Source organism: Kogia breviceps, chromosome 19, assembly GCF_026419965.1.
Source record: "Kogia breviceps isolate mKogBre1 chromosome 19, mKogBre1 haplotype 1, whole genome shotgun sequence".
NCBI lineage: Eukaryota > Metazoa > Chordata > Mammalia > Artiodactyla > Physeteridae > Kogia > Kogia breviceps.
The window spans coordinates 19,966,845-19,978,092 of NC_081328.1; positions in this window are offsets into that span (position 1 = coordinate 19,966,845).

Consider the following 11,248-nt stretch of genomic DNA (forward strand, 5'->3'; position numbering starts at 1 on the left):
GACAGTTTCTTTGTGTTTTAATTTGATTTGAGATAAAGGGAGTTGCCTGCTATTATGAATAGTTTCCAAACACAATAAGAATGAGCAATTACTGAGGCCTTAATATGGGCTAAAATGTCTAGAGATACAAACTTCACTTAATACTTTTAGCAAGGATTTTAACACCCTTATGAAGTAGGGGCTGTTATCCTCAATTTTATGGTTGTAGAAACAGAGGTACAGAGGTGATGTGACTTGCTAAGGCATGTAGGTCTGCTTGGGGTGCACCGTGAAAGGCTGATCCAGAAAGATACCTGTGCTGCGGAGGGCTATCGTTTCAACATCTTGTAGGGAAGCTGTAGATAGGAACAGCAGCACAACAGAGAGGGAAGATGAAGTAGCTCAGAATCAGAGAAGTGGGCCTCCATCACTTACTATCATTAAGAAAGTCATCTTGTCTCATTGGACCTCAATCTTCACGCCTGTAAAGTGGGAGTGATATTATTCACTTTGAAGGGGTGTTATGATGTGATGTGTAAAGCTCTCATCATGGGACCTGGCGCCTGGAAGGTTCTCTCTTTCCCTCTCTGAGTGTCAGCTTTTTCACTTAAAATGGGCTATAATGTCTATCCTCCCAGGGTCATCAGGCAGATTAGATTAGTGGATCGGCCCTCTAGAGCCAAAGCAAATGCAAAGTGTGGTCATGAGGACAAAAGAACAGATGTCAGATTTGGTTCTAGAGTGTGATGGAAGTAACCCAAGGCCACTTTAACAACCCTTCGGTCATGACTTCCTTCGACATGGGTCAGGCAGAACATGGCTCTCAAGTAGAATTACATGCACAATTAAATCTTTTCTTTTTTTTTTTTTTTTTTTTGCAGTACACGGGCCTCTCACTCTTGTGTCCTCTCCCGTTGCGGAGCACAGGCTCCTGACGCGCAGGCTCAGCGGCCATGGCTCACGGGCCCAGCCACTCTGCGGCATGTGGGATCTTCCCGGAATGGGGCACGAACCCGTGTCCCCTGCATCGGCAGGCGGACTCTCAACCACTGCGCCACCAGGGAAGCCCTGCACAATTAAATCTTGATTCACAAGCTGGGAGGAACCTCTCAGACCATCTGGTCCAACCCTATCATAGTACAGAAACCGAGGAATAAGAACTGAGAAGTGACTTTCTAAAGGCCACCCAGAGAGCATCAAGGCCAGTGTCAAACCCCAGGTTAGTCCCCTTTTTTGTGCTCCTTGTGACATGCCTCCATGGTCCCCCAAAGGACAGCTCATCGTGTAAGTAGGGTAAAGAGGGAGCTACCTCAAAATTGTTTGTGTTCTTTTTTTTATTGAACTATAGTTGATCTATAACATGTTGTTTCAGGTGTACAGCAAAGTGATTCAGTTATATATTCTTCAGATTCTTTTCCGTTATAGGTTATTACAAGATATTGAATATAGTTCCCTGTGCTCTACAGTAAATCCTTGTTGTTTAGCTATTTTATATATAGTAGTGTGTCTCTGTTAATTCCATACTCCTGATTTATCCCTCCCCTCTCTCCCTTTCCCATTTGGTAACCATAAGTTTGTTTTCTATGTCTGTGAGTCTGTTTCTGTTTTGTAAATAAATTCATTCTTTTTTTTTTAGATTCCACATATAAGTGATAACATACAGTATTTGTCTTTCTTTGTCTGACTTCACTTAGTATGATAATCTTCAGGTCCAACCGTGTGCTGCAAATGGCAATATTTCATTCTTTTTTATGGCTGAGTAGTATTCCATTGTATATATGTACCACATCTTCTTTATCCACTCATCTGTCGATGGACATTTAGGTTGCTTCCATGTCCTGGCTATTGTATTGTAAATAGTGCTGCAATGAACATCGGGGTGCATGTATCTTTTCAAATTATGGTTTTCTCAGGGTATATGCTCAGGAGTGGGATTGCTGGATCGTATGGTAGCTCTATTTTTAGTTTTTTAAGGAACCTCCCTACTGTTCTCCATAGTGGTTGTATCAGTTTACATTCCCACCAGCAGTGCAGGAGGGTTCCCTTTTCTCCACACCCTCTCCAGCATTTATTATTTGTAGACTTTTTGGTGATGGCCATTCTGACCGGTGTGAGGTGATACCTCATTGTGGTTTTGATTTACATTTCTTGTTTGGATGTTCTTAGTCTGATGCAAAAGCAGAACTGAGGCTGTGTACCTCTCTGGGGCCAACGGACACCATTTCCTTGCTTGCCCTCTGCCCTCAGCCACTCCCATCATCCCAGAGCCCCTGTAGAAACCTCCTTCAGATTCCGCAGGGACTGAGAGAAGGAGGTTGGGGCGGGGCAGAACTGATCCCAAAATGTGTGAGAAGAAGCTAGCAGCAAAGAACCTGACTGGTCTTGGCTTCTACCTCTCATCTGCCTAGATCTGAGCTGTCCAATACGTAGCCACTAGCCACAAGTACCTATTTAAATTTCAATTAAATTTAATTTCAGTTAAATAAAATTTGAAGTTCAATTCCTCAGTTGCACTAGTCACATTTCAGGTGCTCACTGGCTACATGTGGTTCGTGGCTGCCATGTTGCATGGTGCAGATGTAGAACAGTCCTATCATCATAGGAAGTTCCATCGGACCAATATCCTCGGGGCCTAAAGGGAGGGAAAGGAGGGGTAATTGGGGTGGCCGGGAAGGTTAGGGTATGGTCTTCGGTGAAAGATACACAACAGCACTCTGAGGGAAGGGGTTGGGAGAGAGAATTCCTGATCCCCAGACCTGAGGCAAGGTATAGATCACTGTGGTAGGCTGAATAATGGCCCCCAAGATGTTCACGTCCTAATCCCCAGAATCTGTGAATATTCCTTTATAAGATAAAAAAGCCTTTGCAGATGTGATCAAGTTAAGAATCTTGAGATGAAGAGATTATCCTGGATTATTTGTCTGGATCCTAAATCTGATCATAAGTGTCCTTATAAGAGGGGGCAGAAGGAGATGTGACCACAGAAGAGAAGGCAATGTGATAACAAAAGCAAGATGCCATGCTGCTGGCTTTGAGGATGGAGGAAGAGGCCACGAGCCAAGAAATGCAAGAATGCAGCTCTAGAAGCTGGAAAAGGCAAGAAAATGGTTTCTCTCCTAAAACTTCCAGAAGGAGCACAGCCACCTTGATTTCAGCTCAGTGAATCAGATTGTGGACTTCTGACCTCTAGAACTTTAAGAGCATAACTGTATATTTTTTTTAGGACACCAAGTTTGTGTAATTTGTTACAGCAGCAATAGGAAACTAATACAATCACCAATGGAAGGGTCATTGACAATGACCCCCTCCAGCTTAGTGTGGAAGGGAATGGAACATTCTATAAGGTGAGACAAGCTTACCCACAGGAGAAACTCAGGGCAAAGTGGACACATTCCAAGGTGACAGATTATGATGAGGTGAAACATCTCAAGAGGAGTGGCTGCTTCAGCAGCTGAGTATGAGGGCTGAAGCTTCACCAAAGATTCAACACCCACCAGCCACATTAAGAGGAAGCCTGGAGACTCCTCTGGTGCTCCAGTGGCTAAGACTGCACGCTCCCAACGCAGGGGGCCCGGGTTCAATCGCTGGTCAGGGAACTAGATCCCACATGCTGCAACTAAGTATTCGCATGCCGCAACTAAAGATCCTGTATGCCACAACAAAGGTCCCACGTGCCGCAACTAAGACCCGTTGCAGCCAAACAAATAAGTATTAAAAAAAAGAAAGTCAGGAAGACTGACTCTTCTTGAGACTCCTGGGGCCCTCTGGGCATCTTGGTCTCCTATCTGGAGGAATCCACCCTCTCATTTGTCTAATGAACCCCAGAGCAAAGCCACGGCTCATCTCTGGTTTCATTATTAGAGAGAAGGCAGGGTTAGGGCCAGAATCTGGACCTCCACCCTCACAGTGGAGCCCTTTTCCCACACCTCCCTGCCCCTGAGGTGTGGAGAAGAGAGAAACTCAGCTTCACAGAGGCCGGATCACCAGGGAAGACAGCAGTAGGCCTGAACACCCTCATGAAGAAATGCTTTACCAGGGAATTACAGATGACAGCATGGACTCCTCGTGGTGGGGCAAAGTAGGACTTCACCTGTTGCACAACATCAGACTTTGGTTTTTCCTTTCTCCGCTTTTCATAAAACTTCCTTTTCTCACCCAGAGGCCAGGGAGCTTGTATCTGCTTTCAAGACTGTCTGGTTGAGGTTTCTCTGGGTTTCTGGGTGGGGCCCAGAAGAGATGAGGCAGGGTGGGGGGTGAGTGCCATTGGACGCCAGCCCTGTGTTTTCTGCTTTCCTGCAGTGCCTGCCTCTTCCCATCTCCCTCTCTAGACGGGAGGGAGTCTGTTTCCTCATGTTCTGGTTTATGCAAACTTTCTGTCCTCTCACTACCTCACCCCAACCCAGAGTCTTCTGTAATGTTCCCATGACACAGGCATTTTCCCCATAGGAGGCCAGAAGCTGAGCAAGCAGAAGCCAAGGATGTGAGTTGAGCTGCAGAGGGCGAAAGAAACCACAGCTCTTCCAGATGACTGGGCCCAGCGACCCCAAGACTGTCCTGAGCTGCTTTGCATACTCACCCTTCAAAGACCCAGGAGTCCTGTCATGGCTTCCTCGGTTGGGTCCATGACTTTGGCTCATTTGTCCAACCCTAAGCTCCTCTGAGCTCACCAGGTTTCTTGAAAAGGCTGGCAGCCTTCCTGGGCTGTGCCTCCTTCCAGCCCCAATACACCCTCCACCCTCCACCAGGGCAGGGATGGGACCTTATTAATCATTCTCAGATGCCTAACTTTTGGGCTCACATCTTTCCTTTATCTTCCCTCTAGTGTATATCTTATTTTTCTCTCTCATTATGTGGAAAGCTAGCTCTTAAATCATGAATTTTAAAAACACATCTACACTTTATGGTATCAACCCTATCTCCAGTTTCGTGTGGGGTTTGTCCTTATCCCCATCCCACCATGTGCACCCAAATCCTTTTCTCCTCAAAAGCTGAGATCTTGAAATGGAAAGCCTGTGCTTTCAGAACTAGTATGTAAAGTAGAGTCTGCAAGAAAACTGACTGAGGAACTCAGTTGACTTGCTTCTCTAAGCTGTGTCCACCCTCCCCCAAGGCCAGTGAGTGTATTTTATAATTGACTGTTACAACACAGGGGGATGCAAGTGAGTATAAGGAAGTAGGGGAAGGAGGGAAGATGCCTTTTAATTCCTCCAAATATTATCTGTTATACACTTTCATGCAGAAAGGCAGCAGGCCCCCAGGTGTTAAGGAGATGTCGTTAGTTGGATATGTGCTATCTGACTTGAATTTCATCATCTCTGACCTAACAAGTTCTCATGCTCTGTAACACAATGTCTTGGTGTTCATCCCTGACTCTTTATGAAACAGGACAAAGATGACAAAGATACGACATAAACAAGATCTGGGACTGGGGAGCTGAGCGTGCAGTTGGGTGTTTAAAGGATTTGACAGGGTTGGGAAATGACTCTCTGGAATATGAAATTCCAGGAAAAATGATATTCCAGCAAATTCAGGAGTCTGAACATGGAAGCTGTGACAGCCTGGAGGTCTCATGCCATTTAAAAAAAAAGAAAAAGAAATACAACTTTGATGGCTGCAAGTATGATAGGTGGGTTTTGCAGACTGAGTGTTACTGACCCAAAACTTGGGTCTGCTCCCTCGCAGGCAGTAAAGCCAGTCTACTGACACCGGATTGTGGTGAAGGGAAGTGCAGTGTTTATTGTAAGGTGCCATACAAGGAGTTGGGGACAGCTAGTGCTCAGAAAGCCTGAACTCCCGGATGGGTCTCAGCAAAGCCTATTTAAAGGCAGGTGGGAAGGGGAGTCCCAGGGTCTGTGATCAGCTAGTGCACAATTCTCCGATTGTTTGAGGGTAAGGGTGTCACAGGGGTTAAAATGATCAATCCTTAGTCTCCAGTAGGCCTGGGGACTATGTGCTCATGGTCATTAAGTAGTAAATTTCTTCCATTTGGGGGTTATTTTTAGCATCTGTAAAACAACTCAGGAAATGTGCATCAGATACTATTATCTGGGTACTTCAGAGCAGAGCTAAAGCAGAGGATCTGGGAGAGGGGTCTGTCCCAAGAAGGCCCCATAGGGTCCTGCTCGGTTACAGGAGGACATCTAGGAATTCCCAAGGTCTTGACTCAGTCTTCTCCTTTCATTGTCCATTTGCGTCTCATGGCTGCTGCAGCCACCTGACCCTTTCAAATGATAATATGTCATGAGAATTTAGCAAATCTCCAAATTTGTGATTGTCACTAGAGTACCAGAAATCCACTTCTTCTAGGCACATCATTTTGGGCTTTTTTTTCCACAAAGAAATAAAGGTTTTATTTATTTGGTAGGTAAAGCACGCCTCATTATTTCCAGGTGCATGGAAAACATCTGCAGAGCTTTTCTGGACCCCAGGACTGGAGAGTCCACATCAGTGCGTCTCTGGTGGCTTTGGAGTGTTTGCAAGGCATGACTTTCTTTGAGTCTCACTTTCTTCATCTGGGACATGGGGGTGCCAATGGAAGCAACCCCTCAGGCTTGTGAGCCTTCAGTGAGATGGTGGGTGTGAAGTACAAGTACAGGACCTGCCAGGCGATTGCATGCTTCATAAAGTTCAAGTATTGTCATTAGTATTGGAGAGAGTCCCTCTTTAATAACCTGGTAGCACCTGTTTTTGCAATGCCTACTTCAGCAAGACTATTCCAGGCCATAAATTATGCTTTGCTTCATACTTGGAACTGAAGTGCTAGAGTAACCAGCAGATTATACTGGGTTACACAACTTCTGCTAATTAAATGTCTTTACTGTGGTGAGAATTTTTTGCCTTATATCCCCAACTGGGATACATCCCAAGGGGCCTATGGGACTATATACAGCTGGAAATAGTCCATTAAATACTTCAGGGGGAATGAAACTGAGTTATTTGTAATGAGGTGGATGGATCTGGAGTCTGTCATACAGAGTGAAGTAAGTCAGAAGGAGAAAAACAAATACCGTATGCTAACACATATATATGGAATCTAAGAAAAAAAAAATGTCATGAAGAGCCTAGGGGTAGGACGGGAATAAAACACAGACCTACTAGAGCATGGCCTTGAGGATATGGGGAGGGGGAAGGATAAGCTGTGACGAAGTGAGAGAGTGGCATGGACATATATACACTACCAAATGAAAAATAGATAGCTAGTGGGAAGCAGCCGCATAGCACAGGGAGATCAGCCAGGTGGTTTGTGACCACCTAGAGGGGTGGGATAGGGAGGGTGGGAGGGAGGGAGATGCAAGAGGGAAGAGATATGGGAACATATGTATACATATAACTGATTCACTTTGTTGTAAAGCAGAAACTAACACACTATTGTAAAGCAATTATACTCCAATAAAGATGTTAAAAAAAAAAACTTCAGGGGGGGAAATAAATTAGGAGGTTGGGATTAACAGTTACACACTACTATATAGAAAAATAGGTAAACAACAAGGACCTACTGTATAGCCCAGGGAACTATATTCAGTATCTTGTAATAATGTATAATGGAAAAAAATCTGAAAAAGAATAGCTACGTATATATATGTATAACTGAATCACTGTGCTGTAACCTGAAACTGACACAACATTGTAAATCAACTCTACTTCAAGAAAGACATAAATAAATAGAATTTTAAAAAATTTAACTTGTGAATGTTACCTTATATGGCAATAGTGACTTTGCAGACGTGATCAAAGTAAGGATTTTGAGATGAGGAGATTAGCCTGGATTTCCTGGGTAGGTCCTAAGTATAATCACAAATGTCTATGTAGGAGGGAGACTTGTCACAGATTGGGAGAAGGCAAAGTGAAGACAGAGCAGAGTTTTGAAGGTGTTATGCTGCTGACCTTAAAGATGGAAGAAGGGGTCAAGAGCCAAGGAATGCAGCTCTAGCAGCTAGAACAAGCAAGGAAGGTCTTATCCCCTAGAGCTCTGGAAGGAGTTGCCCTGCCCATACTTTAGAATATATACGTTGATTTCAATCTTCTGAGCTCCAGAACTGCAAGAGAATAAATTTATGTTGTTTAAAAAAAAAATTTAACTTGGGGACGCAAGACTACAAATGTACTGAATCAGCGTGTGAGAAATCCATGTCTCCTTCACTGTGGTTGGAAGTGTAAATTGTATAGTGTTTTTTTTCCTTTCAGTTTTATTGAGATATAATTGGCATACAGCACTGCATATGTTTAAGGTGTGAAACATAATGATTTGGCTTATATATCTTGTGAAATGATTATTACCATGAGTTGAGTGAACATGCATCATCTCATAGAGATACAACAGTAAGAAATGTTTGTTTTTCTTTTTTTTTTTTGCGGTACGCGGGCCTCTCATTGTTGTGGCCTCTCCCGTTGCGGAGCACAGGCTCCGGACGCGCAGGCTCAGCGGCCACGGCTCACGGGCCCAGCCGCTCTGCGGCATGTGGGATCCTCCCGGACCGGGGCACGAACCCGCGTCCCCTGCATCGGCAGGCGGACTCCCAACCACTGCGCCACCAGAGAAGCCCAACAGTAAGAAATTTTAAAAAATGTTTTTTTCTTGTGATGTGAACTCTTAAGATTTATTCTCTTAGCAGCTTTCATTTATAACACGTAGCAGTACTGATTATCTTTACCATGTTGTATATTATATCCCTAATACTTAACGTATCTTGTAACTGGAAGATTGTACCTTTTGATTGCCTTCATCTAATTCCCCCTTCCCCCTCCTCTGCCTCTGGGAGCCACAAATCTGATCTCTTTTTCTATGAATTTGTTTGTTTTTGAAGTATAATTGACCTGCAACACTACGTTAACTTCTGGTACACAAGACAGTGGTTCAACATTTCTATACTTTTCAAAACGATCCGCAGGATAAGTCTAGTTGTCTGTCATCTGTCACCATACAAAGATATTACACAATTATTGACTGTATTCCCCACACTACGCATTTCGTATCTGCAAAGAAACCTAGGTGCCCATCAGTAGAGGAATAAAGAAAGTGTGATATATATAGATGAATATTACATATATGTTATATATATATGATTTATATATATGAATATTATTGAGCCATAAATAGTGTAGTCTTTTTGCAGGACAATTTGGCAATACCTTCCAACTTTACAATAGATGTCTCCTTTGTATTTCCATGTTAGGGCATCTATTCTGGGAGAAGTACTGAGATAGATAAAGATATAGACATAGACAAAAGGAAGCACTACAAAGTGTAAGATACATATCCACAGCAAATTGTTTGATAACCCAAAAACCCACAACCCTGCTAAATGTCCAACAATTGAAGTTTGGTTAAATAAATTATAAGCCATTCATATAATGGAATTTTAGATAGTAGTTATTTTTTAAAAGGAAAAGAAGATACTAACCTGGAAAGCTCTCCAAGACACAATGTTAAGTGAATAAAGCAAATTAATACATATAATTTCATTTCTGCAAAGTATATATTTGTATATACACATATGTGTGTATGTGAAAGCACAGGAAAAGGGTTTAGAAAAATACACAGCAAACTGGTAATATTGATTACCTCCTGCAAGGTTACTCTGGATATATCTGTATTGTTTGAATTATTTAGCACATTCATGTGTTTGTTGTGTGAAAATGAGCTTGGACAGATTATATTAACTAAGTGATAATCGTCCCGTCTCATCACTTTTTTAAAAATTCTTTTTTATAAACTTATTTATTTATTTATGGCTGTGTTGGGTCTTCGTTTCTGTGCGAGGGCTTTCTCCAGTTGCGGCAAGTGGGGGCCGCTCTTCATCGCGGTGCGCGGGCCTCTCACTATCGCGACCCCTCCTGTTGCGGAGCACAGGCTCCAGGTGCGCAGGCTCAGCAGCTGTGGCTCACGGGCCCAATTGCTCTGCGGCATGTGGGATCTTCCCGGACCAGGGTCCGAACCCGTGTCCTCTGTATCGGCAGGCAGGCTCTCAACCACTTCACCACCAGGGAAGCCCCCCGTCTCATCACTTTTTGAGAGGGATTCAGGAGTCCTCTCCTTGCCAACAGTGCTGCTCCAAAGGATTCTCCTGCAAGCTCTTTGGGGCTGTCCAGACACGGCCCCACGAACAAGGCCATGATACGTAGCAGCCTGGGATCCGGCCAGCCACCTTGGGTTTGGATCAAGGCTGGCCCACTGCTGTTCTCTGTACTGCCTGCAGACATTGATCTCCACCCCGGACTGGGCTCCCTCTCTGGGTATCCTGGTCCCTCCTTTAGATTGAGGAGTCATTCCTGGGTGCTTACTACCCTTTGCCTCTGCAGAGATTCTGAGATCCTGGGTGTGAGCTCACTGCCTGAGATAGCCAGTCTGAGCCCTCCTCTTGCGGCTTGCTGAGTCTTTCTCTGTTCTTTTTTTTTTTTTTTTTTTTTTTCCCGTACGCGGGCCTCTCACTGTTGTGGCCTCTCCCCTTGCGGAGCACAGGTTCCGGACGCGCAGGTTCAGCGACCATGGCTCACGGGCCCAGCCGCGGTGGGATCTTCCCGGACCAGGGCACGAACCCGTGTCCCCTGCATCGGCAGGCGGACTCTCAACCACTGCGCCACCAGGGAAGCCCTTTCTCTGTTCTTAGGGTAGCTTGTCCAGGCCTTCCCACAGGGAGTCCTAAGGTGTTTGTCCAGGCTCTGACCATCAAGGACAGCGCAGACTTTCTCTTCATTCCCGTGGTCATTGGTGTTTTACCTGCATACGCCTTTCTCAAAGATTTTGAGAATCTTTGGATAAGAAAGAGGGCGGGCTCCTTCCACAGGCCCCTGTGGGGTGTTTAGTTGTCCTTCTCCTGTAGTTCTGCACACACTCATGTAGCTCACCCACACAGCCTTCTGTCCAGGAACCTCTCGGTATGGAGCAGAATAGGCTCAGAGAACACCAGTCACCAAGAGGGACCATGTCTCTCAACCCCCAAGGGCCCTGCCCAGCTTGTGATCTTTATTTTATTTATTTATTCATTTATTTTTGGCTGCATTGGGTCTTCGTTGCTGTGCGTGGGCTTTCTCCAGTTGCGGCGAGCGGGGGCCACTCTTTGTTGGCGGTGCACGGGCTTCTCATGGCTGTGGCTTCTTTTGTTGTGGAGCACGGGTTGTAGGCTCACGGGCTTCAGTAGCTGTGGCGCACGGGCTTAGTTGCTCTGTGGCATGTGGGATCTTCCCGGACCAGGGCTCAAACCTGTGTCCCCTGCCTTGGTAGGCAGATTCTTAAACACTGTGCCACCAGGGAAGTCCCAGCTTGTGATCT